General features: G+C 38.3%; 2 long non-coding RNA genes across 2 annotated transcripts; both read right to left on the bottom strand.

Moving 5' to 3' along the window:
* Positions 1-2,777: 2,777 nt before the first annotated feature.
* LOC131022284 (uncharacterized) lies at positions 2,778-5,818 on the bottom strand. Its single transcript, XR_009101218.1, has 3 exons — positions 5,580-5,818; positions 3,659-3,725; positions 2,778-3,054 (listed from the first exon to the last, which is right to left on the bottom strand). It is a non-coding gene; the product is annotated as an uncharacterized LOC131022284 (long non-coding RNA).
* A 6,175-nt stretch (positions 5,819-11,993) lies between these two features.
* LOC131022289 (uncharacterized) lies at positions 11,994-13,116 on the bottom strand. Its single transcript, XR_009101223.1, has 2 exons — positions 12,875-13,116; positions 11,994-12,270 (listed from the first exon to the last, which is right to left on the bottom strand). It is a non-coding gene; the product is annotated as an uncharacterized LOC131022289 (long non-coding RNA).
* Positions 13,117-14,989: the final 1,873 nt, after the last annotated feature.

Genomic DNA, 14,989 nt, shown 5'->3' with positions numbered 1-14,989 from the left:
ATAATTTAGAAGAACTAGTTTTAAGAGCTGACGTATATTTTCTTTTTAAGAATGCCGCCAAGAAGGAGATATAGAAATCAAGAAGAGGAAGAGGAGGAACAAAGAGAACATACGCCACCACCAACCCCTCCACAGCCAGAAAGAAGAATAGAAGAACTCTTTTTGAGGCAAAATCCACCAATATTTAATGGATCAGGAGATCCCGCTGAAACCGAGGAGTGGATTCGAAGTATGGAGAGAATTTTTAGATTCCTTAGATGTAACGACGCTGAGCGTCTCATGTGTATGTCGTATCAACTTAAGGGATCCGCAGATTTCTGGTTGGAAGCGAAACAGAAAACGATGAACGAGGAGCAGATAGTAGCTCTTACGTGGGAGCGATTCAAAGAAGCTCTTTGCGAGAAATACATACCCCGAAGTTATCGAAAGAAGAAGGAGACGGAATTTGTAAATCTAAGGCAAGGAAACAAAACAGTAGCTGAGTACGATCGTCTGTTTTGTGATTTGGCTCGATATGCACCATATCGAGTAGATACGGACGAGAAGATGTCAGAGCTGTTTTGCTCTGGATTAAAGCAAGAGATACGAGTCGTTTTAGCGAGTCAGAGTGCGCTAACCTACGCTGAGGCTTTAAATCGAGCGCTAGACATGGAACTAGCAATGCAGCCAGAGAGACCGAGTCAAGGCCCGATGCCACAATTAAACCCGAATGTTCAATCGGGAAATCATCCTTTTGTTGGACAAGGCCAAAAGGGCAAGAGAAAATGGGATGATCGAAGTCAAGGTCCCAAGAAGCCGTGGCAGAGTCAGAATGCGCCACCGCAGTTTCAGAACAGAGATAAACGGCCTTATGTTGGCCCAGCTACCCCAGCAGCAGTTTTTCAAGGACAGCGAGGGTTACCGCCTTGCCCGAAGTGCAATAAACTACATTTAGGAGAGTGTAAAATGGGACAAAATACCTGTTACACCTGCGGAAAGGTCGGGCACTACTCGAACCAGTGTCCAAATCGTCAGCAAAGTGGAAGTGGAGGACGACCGAGTCAGTTTCGGCCGCAACTCAAAGCAATGGAAGGAATTCTACCACTACCTCCACCACAGCGACAACAAGCTTATCGACCACGACAGTCAAGAAGGCAACCCCCAGCCCCGCAGGCAAATCAACAGCATCACCAGAGGGTGTTCGCACTTGAGCAGAAAGCACCAGAAAGAATCAAGGAAATTTGACAGGTATAGGCAAGTTGAAAGGAGTGCCTATAGTAATTTTGTTTGATACTGGAGCTTCGCATTCTTTTATCTCACATACTTGTGTCGATACCTTAGAACTGAACATAGAACCTGCTCCACAACATCTAAGGGTAACCACTCCCATAGGTAGAACTTTTACGGTTTCACGTGTGTGTCCTAACTTAGAATTTGAGTTAGGATCAATACAGCTTAAGGCTAGAAACCTGAGGGTAATGCCTATGTGGCATTTGGACTTTATTTTGGGAATGGATTGGTTAGAAGAAAACCATGCGACGATACAATGCAAGGAGAGACGAATATCATTTCAACCTCATGGCCAAGAGTCTACTTCTTTTATTGGCATTGAGAGAAAATGGAAAAAGACACCAATCATCTCAGCGCTACGAGCCAAAAAGCTTTTGGAGAGGAATGATACAACTGCTTACGTTGTATACTTAAATCAAAACGAGGAATCCAAGGCAAACATCGACGACGTGTCAGTCGTGCGTGAGTACCAAGATGTTTTTCCTGAAGCCTTGCCAGGATTACCACCCGATCGACAACTCGAGTTTACGATCGACCTTGAGCACGGAGCCGCGCCGATATCAAAAGCACCTTATAGAATGGCACCGGCAGAGTTACAAGAGTTGAAGCTGCAACTGCAAGAATTGTTGGACATGGGTTTCATTCGACCTAGTGTTTCCCCGTGGGGAGTACCAGTCCTTTTTGTCAAAAAGAAAGATGGCAACTTGAGGTTATGCATCGATTATCGTGAGTTGAATAAGGTGACGTTGAAGAACAAGTATCCATTGCCCCGGATAGATGACCTGTTCGACCAACTACAGGGAGCGAATACTTTTTCAAAGATTGATTTAAGATCGGGATACCATCAATTGAAAATACGGTCAAAGGATATTCCGAAAACGGCATTTCGTACAAGATATGGACACTATGAGTTTATAGTGATGCCTTTTGGACTAACGAATGCCCCTGCTGTGTTCATGGACCTCATGAACCGAGTTTTCCACGACTACTTAGATAAGTTCGTGGTAGTCTTCATTGATGATATCTTGATATACTCAAGAAGTAAACAGGAACATGAAGAACATCTAAGGATCGTGTTAGAGAAATTGCGAGCTGAGAGACTTTACGCCAAGTTTAGTAAATACGAGTTCTGGCTCAAAGAAGTCAATTTTCTGGGCCATATCGTTTCTGCAAGGGGAATTGAGGTAGATCCAAAAAAAGTACAAGCTGTACAAGAATGGAGATCACCAACTACGCCGCATGAAATACGCAGTTTTCTAGGGTTAGCAGGTTATTACCGAAGGTTCATTGAGGGCTTTTCAAAAATTGCTAAGCCAATAACGCACCTGCTAAAGAAGGATGTCAAGTATGAGTGGACTGACGCGTGTGAGCGGAGTTTCCAGGAATTAAAGATGTCACAGCCCGCCCTAACTAGGGATAGTTAGGCCGAGTGATCCACGACTAGGGATGGGGTTAAAGAAGAAGGGGAAGAAAAGGGGCGTCATTTATAGCCGTAAAACTTACTCATCTTAATAAAACTCGTCATTTTTATTCATTAATACTCAATTGAAAACAGTCTATGAAAGACTGCATAAAAGTTAATTAATATCATTAATCAAGTTATACATCATATGCAACCATTCTCTTAAGACTCAAAGTATGACATAACATACTATAACATCAACAACATCTTGCAGCGGAAAGTAGCTAGACATATGTATGAAGACATATTCTAGACAGGTTAACTATTTATTAACAACCCTGGAGACTCCGCTCATTGCAGCACCATCATCACATCAGCTCAACCTGCACATTTAGAAAACATATGCAGGGCTGAGTACAAAAGCACTCAGTGGGCACGTATGCCTAGGTATAAAAATACATGCTTCAAAACTGTAAATTGTCATGCCATCATAAACAGTACAGCAAGGGAGTTTTTCGCTAAAAAGGCCCAAGCTTACTAAGTTCATTTGTGATTCTTAAAGTTCGTCTGATCAGACTAAGTTCTTTTGTAATCTATCATATCTGAAACTGTGTGCCGGAGAGGTGGCCACCTCTCACGGTCACTTGACCGGCCAACCCGCTAGATGACTCACGGTCACTGGTGTACACTAGCCCTGGCAGGATAGCTATCAACTGCTCAAGACCCGAATTCGATTGCATCATTGGCAAAGCCAAAGCAGATAGATATCATACTAAAATTGAAACATTTTATGGCAAGACAATAGTTGAAATAACTTTAACTCAAAGATTTTGTCATGAAATAACTTGCTTGAACGTAACATTTAAACTCATTTGATATATATATGAAACTGAAATTAACAGTTAGATCATCTCATGCATTCATTCGTATAAGAGGCCTACGACACGCAGGGGATCTCTATATACGTATAGTAAAAGTAATGCCCACCTCGTTGTGTCTCTGTATCAATGAGTAACGTCACTCTCTCCCTCAAGTCGTTACTTCCCAAAAGGACCTTCATCGTTATGAAGAATTGGTGAGAAGTTATAAAAGAAACCTCGATTAATAATCTAATCTCTTTTATGAAACATTAGTATCTCTAATGTTCATCTCTCTTGATTGTTAATCAATATAACAATTATTATCTCTCGTCATTACTCATTAATTATAACATCCTTATGTTATAATTAGCAGCGCTTCAATTAAAAGAAATATTTAACACATCGAAAAGTCCACTTTCTTAGCAGATCTATTCGCTCTCATCTCGTCTAATTAACCGATTAGAAAGTTAAACTTTCCATTAGGCATGTATTTGAGTCACGGTTCAACAAGAATTGACTATGCTCAAATCCTAATTTCACTAAAAATTTCGGCATGACCTATTCATATATAATGTCAACCACGAGATTTCAACGCGTGAATCTCACTACGTGAACTCGTCTCTCGACTCAAAACTTAACATCTTGACATCTTTTCAACGCAAACCAAACAATTCAAAATCATCAAAACTCTTTATCAGTAAACTATCATTTATACTCGACACCAATTGTTCGAGTGTCAGATACCAACATTTATGTGCGTTAATCATAACTCTCACAACTCACACCATTTAGTCATATCGTATCATCCATCAAAATAAATATAATCAAGTTGTTTTCTAGAAAGTTTTGCTGTTTTTGTGTCATCTTTAAAAATTCATAACAACCAACTCAATCATCATAAACTCTCATACCAATTGATCTCAAAAACTTCATGAAGTGTAGTTCACTCTAAAAATGGTAGTTAACCAAAAAGGTTAAAGGTTTTTTGGAGATATTGCTCTTTTAGTGCAGGCTGTCAAAGATTGACATTTTCTGCCAATTTTGTTTAGGCCATTAGAAACCAAGGCAAACCTTAATAAAATTCCATCAAATTTAATCATCCAAAACTAAAGGTATCCTTGAAGATTTGGTTAAATTTTCACAAGAGAAAACGTTCATATGATCTGCCAAATAAACAATGAAACTCATACACTTTTACTGTTGGACAAATATGACAGCAGAACAGGGCATTTTTGAAATAATAAACTGCTCTGTTTCAGAGGTCATAAAAATCGAAATCTTATGTTTTTAGAAAAGTATTGAAGTCTAGTTTCGTTTAAAAAAAACGGTGATGCAAAATCCTTCATGGATTAATAGATATAAACGTTTTTGTGAAGTCTACCAATAGTTGACAGATTCTGTCAAGGATTTTTCAAAATATCTTTAAAATAGCAAACATCATCCAAAAGACATGAAATTTTGCAGCAACGAAATACACATATCATAGATAAACATACTAAAATTTCAGAGCCATCAAGCAATGAAAACTCATCGAAACATAAGCTTGAAACTGCTGTAAAATTTTGACAGAATTCCAGTTTTAATTTCGTTCAACAATTATCATCCATAAATTGTAAATCAATTAGCATGCTCATGTGATATCGTAGAACACATATACGCAATAATATTCATTATGCAACGTCTCAAACTTCACGAATTTAAATAATCATACTCTAAAAATTTATACAATTTTCGTGCTTGGAAAAATACGAATTTAATATATATCGATCTTAGCATACCCCTAAGCACAAATATCAAGTCAAAACGATCAAACAAAAATCGAAAGACAAGCTAATATGTGAAAAACGGGGCTGCCCTCATGGGTTTCATAGCTACGGTTCGTTCCGTTCTTACTCCCTTCATTAAACATGCTCAACATTTACCCAAGAACAACATACTAAAATTTCACGACGATCCGACGTCGTTTCAAAATAAAGTCGAGAATCGACGTTTTTCGACGTCGACGAAAATCGAAAATAAAACCATCAAAACGTAGGTAAAGATCTTACCTACTTAGATACGTGATCGAAAAGATGATCGGCGCTCGTCTCGGTGCTCAAATCGGAGGTCAAAAGCTCCGTCCAAGCTTAAATGGAAAATGGTGTGTGTAGTGTGTGTTTTAGGTGTTGTGTGTGTGAATATGTGAGTTGTGTGTGTGGTGTGGGCTGATATAGCGTGAGTTAGTGAGGGGAAAGGGGTTTTGGGAGGTTTGGGGGTGGTTAGGGGTAGGGTAGGTTAGATATTTAGGATATTAACCCGTTAGTCGTTAAATATCTCGTCTCGTCTCGTTTTAACAACTAACAACACATACTCTTTGTTACTCGCCCTCTCAACCTCTACTCACTTTCATTGCACTCGTAATTCTATATAAATATAGAAAACGCAAGCTCGTTCTCAAAATTCTGATAAACGAGCTTGGTTCGTTTATCGAGAAATCCCGATTTACTATTCACTCGTCGTCCAAAAATAAAAACTTTCATTATTGGACTTGTATCGAAAAACTAAGAATATTTCTCGACGACGTGCACGTAAGATTTTGAAAGTCGACAAAAAGACGAAATAGCAGTATTTTACTATTCATCGCCAAAAAGTCAAAATTTTCAAAAACGTCTTAACGGACTCAGATCTCATTTCCAAAGCTAGGTGGCAAAGCCAACCTATACGCTATTGGACCTATCTTTTGCAATATCTCGTAAGGACTTATAACTCTGGGTCTAAGCTGTCCTTTAACTCCAAATCTATTCATCCCCTTTGAGGGTGAAACCTTCAAGAAAACTTTGTCTCCTATCTCGAAACTTTGTCTCACATCTTATAGGCAAACTCAATTAGTGGCAACACATTCTCCCGATGTACTCCTCTATCAAGGATAGTAGTTCTTATCATATCTTCTATCGTCTGCTATGCTAAAATTCATCCTTGTACCCAACTCTTTCTGTAACTCATCCAAAAATGTGATGTAATAAATTTTTTTTTTCTCTCTCAGGTGATCTACACCGGTACTCAATGCAATCTTATAATCTCACGAACATACAATTGTGCTAACTTATCTGGTCCATACGCGATTAGGATCGGTATGAAATGTGCAGATTTTGTTAGTCGATCTACAATCACCCAAATTGCTGTATTTCCTCTTTGACTTTTGGGTGAAGCTGTCACAAAATCCATCTCTATGTGATCCCATTTCCACTCAGGAATCTCCAACGGTTTTAACTTCCCATAGGGTCGTTGGTGTAATGCTTTCACTTGCTGACAAGCTAAGCATCGCTCTACAAACGAAGCTATGTCTCATTTCATTCCGTCCCACAAAAATCTATTTTTCACAACCTGATACATCTTTGTGCCTCCTGGGTGGGCGGTGTAAGGCGTGTCATGAGTCTCACTCATGATCGTATTCTTAAGTTCATCATCGCGGGGAATGCATCTTCTCCCCTCAAATAAGATAGCATTGTGTGATGTTTTTTTTTTTTTTTGTAACTCTTGAGATCTCCTGCTCTTATCCTTTCTCGTAACTTGTTCATTGTCTCATCTTTCCTTGTGTTTCAATCACCATTTTCCTCAAACTAGGCATCGTCGCAACAATACTCGCTATCGTCTCTGGTGGTTTTATCATCTCTATCATCATCTTGTCAAAGTCCTTTATAAGCTCATCCTCTCTCGTGAGAAGACATCCTAACTTTGACGAGACCTTTCGGCTCAATGCATCGGCTACTACATTGGCCTTGCCAGGGTGATAGTTAATGTCGCAGTTAACATCCTTTACTAATTCGAGCCATCTCATTTGCCTCATGTTAATATCCTTATGCTTGAAAAAGTATTTCAAAGTTTTGTGGTTCGTGAAAATCTCACATCTAACTCCGTAGAGATGATGTCTCCAAATTTTCAGGGCATGCACAACGGCTACAAGCTCTAAATCATGCGTTGGATAATTTATCTCGTGGGGTCTAAGTTATCGTGATGCATAGACTATAACTCTTTCTTCTTGCATCAAAACACATCCTAGCCCACTCTCTAACGCATCTGCGTAGATGGTATACTCTTTATCCATTTCTAGGACTATCAGCACTGGTGCTGTAGTCAATTTCCTTTAAGCTCTTAAAAACTCTTTTCACACTCCTCTTTCCAATTGTATTTAGCTTATTTTCTAAGTAATTGTGTCATCGGTCTTGCTATCGTGGAAAATCCTTCAATAAATCTCTGATAGTATCCTGCTAAGCCTAAAAAGTTGAGAATCTTGTTAGGCGTAGTTGGTGATCTCCACTCATGTACAGCTTGTACCTTGACGGGATCAACTTTAATTCCTTCAGATGATATAACATGTCCTAGTAAAGTTACTTTGTTCAACCAAAACTCGCACTTGGTGAATTTGGCAAAAAGCTTCTCAACTCTTAGTGTTTTCAACATCGTTTTCAAATGTTTTGGAGCTCCTGCTCATTCTTCGAATAGATGAGAATATCATCTATGAAAACTAGGACAAATTTATCCAGTTATTGATGAAAACTCAATTCATGTGATCCATGAAAACTACTGGTGCCTTCGTCAAACCGAATGGCATAACTATGAACTCATAGTGCTCATACCTCATTTGAAAAGCTGTCTTAGGTATATCATTCTGTCAAAATTTGAACTGGTGGTAATATGATCTCAAGTCAACTTTCAAGAAAAATGCGCTCCTCGTAATTGATCAAACAAGTCATCTATCCTCGGCAAAGGATATTTGTTCTTGAGTGTCAATTTATTCAGCTCTCGATAATCTATGCACATTCTCAACGTGCCATCCTTCTTTTTGACAAAAAGGACTGGTGCTCCCCACAGGGATACACTATGTCTAATAAAACCTAACTCGAGCAATTCTTGTAGCTGAATCCTCAGCTCTTGTAGCTCCTTAGGCGCCATTCTATAGGGTGCCTTCGACACTGGTGCTGATCCAGGTTCTAGGTCGATAGTGAACTCCAACTATCTTGTTGGTGGCAATCCTGGTAAGACCTCGGGAAATACATCTCTATGTTCCCTTACCACTGCTACATCCTCAAAGTTTTTTTTTTTTTTTACTTGATTCTCCTTCATCATTCAAGTAAACTAGGTAAGCTTGTGCTCCTTTCTTCTTTACCAATTTCGACGCCTGAAGTGCCGAAACGATTGGAACTCTCTTCTTTCTATCAATGCCGTGAAAACATGTCTGTTCCTTCCCAGGTGGTTGGAAAGTTATCTGTCTCTTCTTACAATCAATCGGGGCAAAGTTCTCTTCTAACCAGTCCATCCTTAGAATAATGTCTACGTTCCACATAGGCATTAAGTGCAAGGTTCTTGTTTTTATCTTTAGTGATCATAACTCAAACTCTAATTTAGAAATCATGTGAGAAACTGTAGTAGCTCTTCCTACAGGAGTGATTACTCTCAACTTGGGACTAGCTCGTTTTGGTTCGAGTTTGAAGGTAACATGCTTCAAACACTTAAAGAATGCGAGGCTCCTGTATTAAACAGGATTCTAACTGATGCATCCAATAACTTGCCCAATACTACCTTAAAGTTCTGCCTTAAACCGGCACATAAAACTCAGACATCTCATCATCAGTATCCATCTTCTGATGAGCAAATCGTGATAGCTCACAGAATTCTCGGTTATACTCTACAACCGATTTCTTTCGTTGCATCAAACTTCGATAATCAGCCTCTCGCTGCTTACTGTACTCCTCTGTACATACTTCTCAAGAGTAGTCTTCAATTGTTCTCAAGTGTAGTTTGCCAGTTGCTCAGGTGTTAAAGTCCTCTGACGTGCCTCTCACTAGTCTTATACATCAAAAGAATCTACTAGGATAACTCAAAAGTTGTAAGGGTTCAACCCTAGAATGACATCAAAACAAATTGTTCAAGAGACTCAAATGAATGACCAGAGGGTAGAATGAAGTAACTACCAGGTCGAACAAAAATGACCTAGAGTAAGAACCCATCTGGCTTTTCAACCGAAAGTTGAAACACGTGGGTTTATAAACCCAAAACACGTCTACTGAGATTTGGATCATGCGGACTGGCCAGGTCCAACATAATCACTCCCCAGTCACACGAGATATACTATCCCGAACTTGGAAATTCTGTGTCTTCTAAACCCTCAACATACTATATTTAACAAAACTTAAGTTCACACCAGCAAGCTAAAAGCTTAAACTCAGGGTCCTATGTTCTAGACTCTTGTTTCGAAAGTTCAATATTTTTCGACTCTCCTCTCATGTTGCGGTGGTGGTGGCGGAGTATTATCCCGCCTATCCTTCACATCACACTCTTGATGACATCTTTGAGGCATTTTTGAAATCACAAAAAGGAAAACTCAACTCGACCAACGCTCTAAGCATCCTCAAAACTCAAGTTCAATTTACTAACTCAACTTTAAGGAAACCCTCACGGTCACCTTAACATTCATCTGTAAGGCAATAAGCACTCACGAAATGCTAACAAAAAGACCACTCTGGTCAACCTAATATATCCATCAGTAGAATGCCTCTTTTTAGAGGGCTTACATAAAGGGGTTATTTAAACCCTACAAAAACCATAGTATCTATCGTAATGTCCCTTCTAAATCGACACCATTAATAGTACTATGTCTCGGTCTGGACCTCCTACGGTAATTGCTACCAGTTAACTCATCTAGTTGCTACTTTAGCACACTAGGAACATCCATCTATTTAACATCAGTAGGGTACTAAATTCGCATGCTTATCTATCATCATGTCAAAATCTCAAGTACCAGTATCTCCTAAGTAAGTTATATACATCGCAATGTAATTGCAACTAATCAAAAACGAGGGTGTACCGCGCATACTCTCAAGATCATCCTTAGCTCTAGCCTACATCGACTTCTCTTCTCATCCTCATCAACTCTAGCCCTCCTCGGCTACTTCTCATCCTCATTATCGTTTATCATTTTATCATCTTTGGTAACTGATACTCAAGGATCGACTCGATATCTACTACACTCTTCTAGAGTCCCTGGTAGAAAACAAGCATCCGGTCAGTAGATCCGCATAGAAAATCTGGGTATCTGTAACAAATCCCATCTCCTGTGGGTCCAATGCTCAAGACGACATGTCCCATCATATTGAGTGGCTTTCTTCCTTGCTCAATCCTACCACTCGATTGGTAGCACGGGGACTAGGTGCACGATGCCATCCAGTCTAGTAACAACCATAAGGCTTTCATCCTTTCATAGTCTATGAACATGTGTTTGAAAATCTGCTAGGGTATCTCTGTACCACATACTGTACGCCTCGTCCTCGTATCCGATCTTTCCTGAGTTCGATCTCACAACAGTCCACTTTCGTGCAGTGCCAACAGTCCTGGCCAACCTATAAGGAGAACTTAAAGGTGACTCTAGGAACTAACTCTACTTGGCTCCAGCAACAGAAATAAACAAAACATAACTTAGCAAAACTCCTATTAAGTAGTACTGTTATCTTAAAACTCAAGCTCAAAACATCTAAATTCTCATCTCGTCCCGTCTTTACTTAGTAGGGAATCTCTCTAAACAATGATATTAGATCCCTCAATCTAAATCATCGTGACTCAGTAAGACAACTCAACAATTCTCTCTCAAAGCCATCTCCAAAGACTATGGCTCATGATACCTCCTCAAGTACCATTAAGGTTGCGTGAGCAAAACTCGCGTCATAAAACATCTCAAACATATCGTACAATATCTCATTGCAGCATGTTAATAACTCATCATTAATCATGCTATTATACTCAAGCTCATAACTCAAACTCATAACTCATACAAACAAGTACTTAAAGCAATTGCTAATTCTCTCAAGCTTTAGCTCTAAGTTCTCATTTCATCCTTCTACTTAGTAGAAAATCTCTCTTAACAATGACATTAGATTCCTTCATCTAAATCATTGTGACTTATCACAACTGCTCAAACAATTCTCATCACAAAACATCTCAAATACATCACATCATAACTCATAATTATGCATCCTCAATCATATAACATCATATGATATAAACGCTCTCATGATTCATCATGTAACGTCAACATATGCTCTTACAACATAATAACTCATTATTAATCATGTTGTAATCCTCAAACTCAAACTATGCATCTTCAAAGTATAACATCATAACTCATCATATAACCTCAACAACATGCTCTTCAAAATTTAACGTCAAACAAACTTTGAAATTTTACATACCTCGTTGAGCCTGGTGTGATGGTGCGCTGAGCTCACGGTTGTTAATAACTATTAGTCTAGTGACTCATTCTAGACTAAACTCAAGACTTCTAATTCAGAGCTTTCCTTCGCTCTGATACCACTCTGTCACAGCCCACCCTAACTAGGGATAGTTAGGCCGAGTGATCCACGACTAGGGATGGGGTTAAAGAAGAAGGGGAAGAAAAGGGGCGTCATTTATAGCCGTAAAACTTACTCATCTTAATAAAACTCGTCATTTTTATTCATTAATACTCAATTGAAAACAGTCTATGAAAGACTGCATAAAAGTTAATTAATATCATTAATCAAGTTATACATCATATGCAACCATTCTCTTAAGACTCAAAGTATGACATAACATACTATAACATCAACAACATCTTGCAGCGGAAAGTAGCTAGACATATGTATGAAGACATATTCTAGACAGGTTAACTATTTATTAACAACCCTGGAGACTCCGCTCATTGCAGCACCATCATCACATCAGCTCAACCTGCACATTTAGAAAACATATGCAGGGCTGAGTACAAAAGCACTCAGTGGGCACGTATGCCTAGGTATAAAAATACATGCTTCAAAACTGTAAATTGTCATGCCATCATAAACAGTACAGCAAGGGAGTTTTTCGCTAAAAAGGCCCAAGCTTACTAAGTTCATTTGTGATTCTTAAAGTTCGTCTGATCAGACTAAGTTCTTTTGTAATCTATCATATCTGAAACTGTGTGCCGGAGAGGTGGCCACCTCTCACGGTCACTTGACCGGCCAACCTGCTAGATGACTCACGGTCACTGGTGTACACTAGCCCTGGCAGGATAGCTATCAACTGCTCAAGACCCGAATTCGATTGCATCATTGGCAAAGCCAAAGCAGATAGATATCATACTAAAATTGAAACATTTTATGGCAAGACAATAGTTGAAATAACTTTAACTCAAAGATTTTGTCATGAAATAACTTGCTTGAACGTAACATTTAAACTCATTTGATATATATATGAAACTGAAATTAACAGTTAGATCATCTCATGCATTCATTCGTATAAGAGGCCTACGACACGCAGGGGATCTCTATATACGTATAGTAAAAGTAATGCCCACCTCGTTGTGTCTCTGTATCAATGAGTAACGTCACTCTCTCCCTCAAGTCGTTACTTCCCAAAAGGACCTTCATCGTTATGAAGAATTGGTGAGAAGTTATAAAAGAAACCTCGATTAATAATCTAATCTCTTTTATGAAACATTAGTATCTCTAATGTTCATCTCTCTTGATTGTTAATCAATATAACAATTATTATCTCTCGTCATTACTCATTAATTATAACATCCTTATGTTATAATTAGCAGCGCTTCAATTAAAAGAAATATTTAACACATCGAAAAGTCCACTTTCTTAGCAGATATATTCGCTCTCATCTCGTCTAATTAACCGATTAGAAAGTTAAACTTTCCATTAGGCATGTATTTGAGTCACGGTTCAACAAGAATTGACTATGCTCAAATCCTAATTTCACTAAAAATTTCGACATGACCTATTCATATATAATGTCAACCACGAGATTTCAACGCGTGAATCTCACTACGTGAACTCGTCTCTCGACTCAAAACTTAACATCTTGACATCTTTTCAACGCAAACCAAACAATTCAAAATCATCAAAACTCTTTATCAGTAAACTATCATTTATACTCGACACCAATTGTTCGAGTGTCAGATACCAACATTTATGTGCGTTAATCATAACTCTCACAACTCACACCATTTAGTCATATCGTATCATCCATCAAAATAAATATAATCAAGTTGTTTTCTAGAAAGTTTTGCTGTTTTTGTGTCATCTTTAAAAATTCATAACAACCAACTCAATCATCATAAACTCTCATACCAATTGATCTCAAAAACTTCATGAAGTGTAGTTCACTCTAAAAATGGTAGTTAACCAAAAAGGTTAAAGGTTTTTTGGAGATATTGCTCTTTTAGTGCAGGCTGTCAAAGATTGACATTTTCTGCCAATTTTGTTTAGGCCATTAGAAACCAAGGCAAACCTTAATAAAATTCCATCAAATTTAATCATCCAAAACTAAAGGTATCCTTGAAGATTTGGTTAAATTTTCACAAGAGAAAACGTTCATATGATCTGCCAAATAAACAATGAAACTCATACACTTTTACTGTTGGACAAATATGACAGCAGAACAGGGCATTTTTGAAATAATAAACTGCTCTGTTTCAGAGGTCATAAAAATCGAAATCTTATGTTTTTAGAAAAGTATTGAAGTCTAGTTTCGTTTAAAAAAAACGGTGATGCAAAATCCTTCATGGATTAATAGATATAAACGTTTTTGTGAAGTCTACCAATAGTTGACAGATTCTGTCAAGGATTTTTCAAAATATCTTTAAAATAGCAAACATCATCCAAAAGACATGAAATTTTGCAGCAACGAAATACACATATCATAGATAAACATACTAAAATTTCAGAGCCATCAAGCAATGAAAACTCATCGAAACATAAGCTTGAAACTGCTGTAAAATTTTGACAGAATTCCAGTTTTAATTTCGTTCAACAATTATCATCCATAAATTGTAAATCAATTAGCATGCTCATGTGATATCGTAGAACACATATACGCAATAATATTCATTATGCAACGTCTCAAACTTCACGAATTTAAATAATCATACTCTAAAAATTTATACAATTTTCGTGCTTGGAAAAATACGAATTTAATATATATCGATCTTAGCATACCCCTAAGCACAAATATCAAGTCAAAACGATCAAACAAAAATCGAAAGACAAGCTAATATGTGAAAAACGGGGCTGCCCTCATGGGTTTCATAGCTACGGTTCGTTCCGTTCTTACTCCCTTCATTAAACATGCTCAACATTTACCCAAGAACAACATACTAAAATTTCACGACGATCCGACGTCGTTTCAAAATAAAGTCGAGAATCGACGTTTTTCGACGTCGACGAAAATCGAAAATAAAACCATCAAAACGTAGGTAAAGATCTTACCTACTTAGATACGTGATCGAAAAGATGATCGGCGCTCGTCTCGGTGCTCAAATCGGAGGTCAAAAGCTCCGTCCAAGCTTAAATGGAAAATGGCGTGTGTAGTGTGTGTTTTAGGTGTTGTGTGTGTGAATATGTGAGTTGTGTGTGTGGTGTGGGCTGATATAGCGTGAGTTAGTGAGGGGAAAGGGGTTTTG

This window comes from Salvia miltiorrhiza, chromosome 4 (assembly GCF_028751815.1).
Source record: "Salvia miltiorrhiza cultivar Shanhuang (shh) chromosome 4, IMPLAD_Smil_shh, whole genome shotgun sequence".
NCBI classification, from domain to species: domain Eukaryota; kingdom Viridiplantae; phylum Streptophyta; class Magnoliopsida; order Lamiales; family Lamiaceae; genus Salvia; species Salvia miltiorrhiza.
Note: the sequence above shows the minus strand (reverse complement) of the source record. Positions and strands in the feature narration are given on the sequence as shown.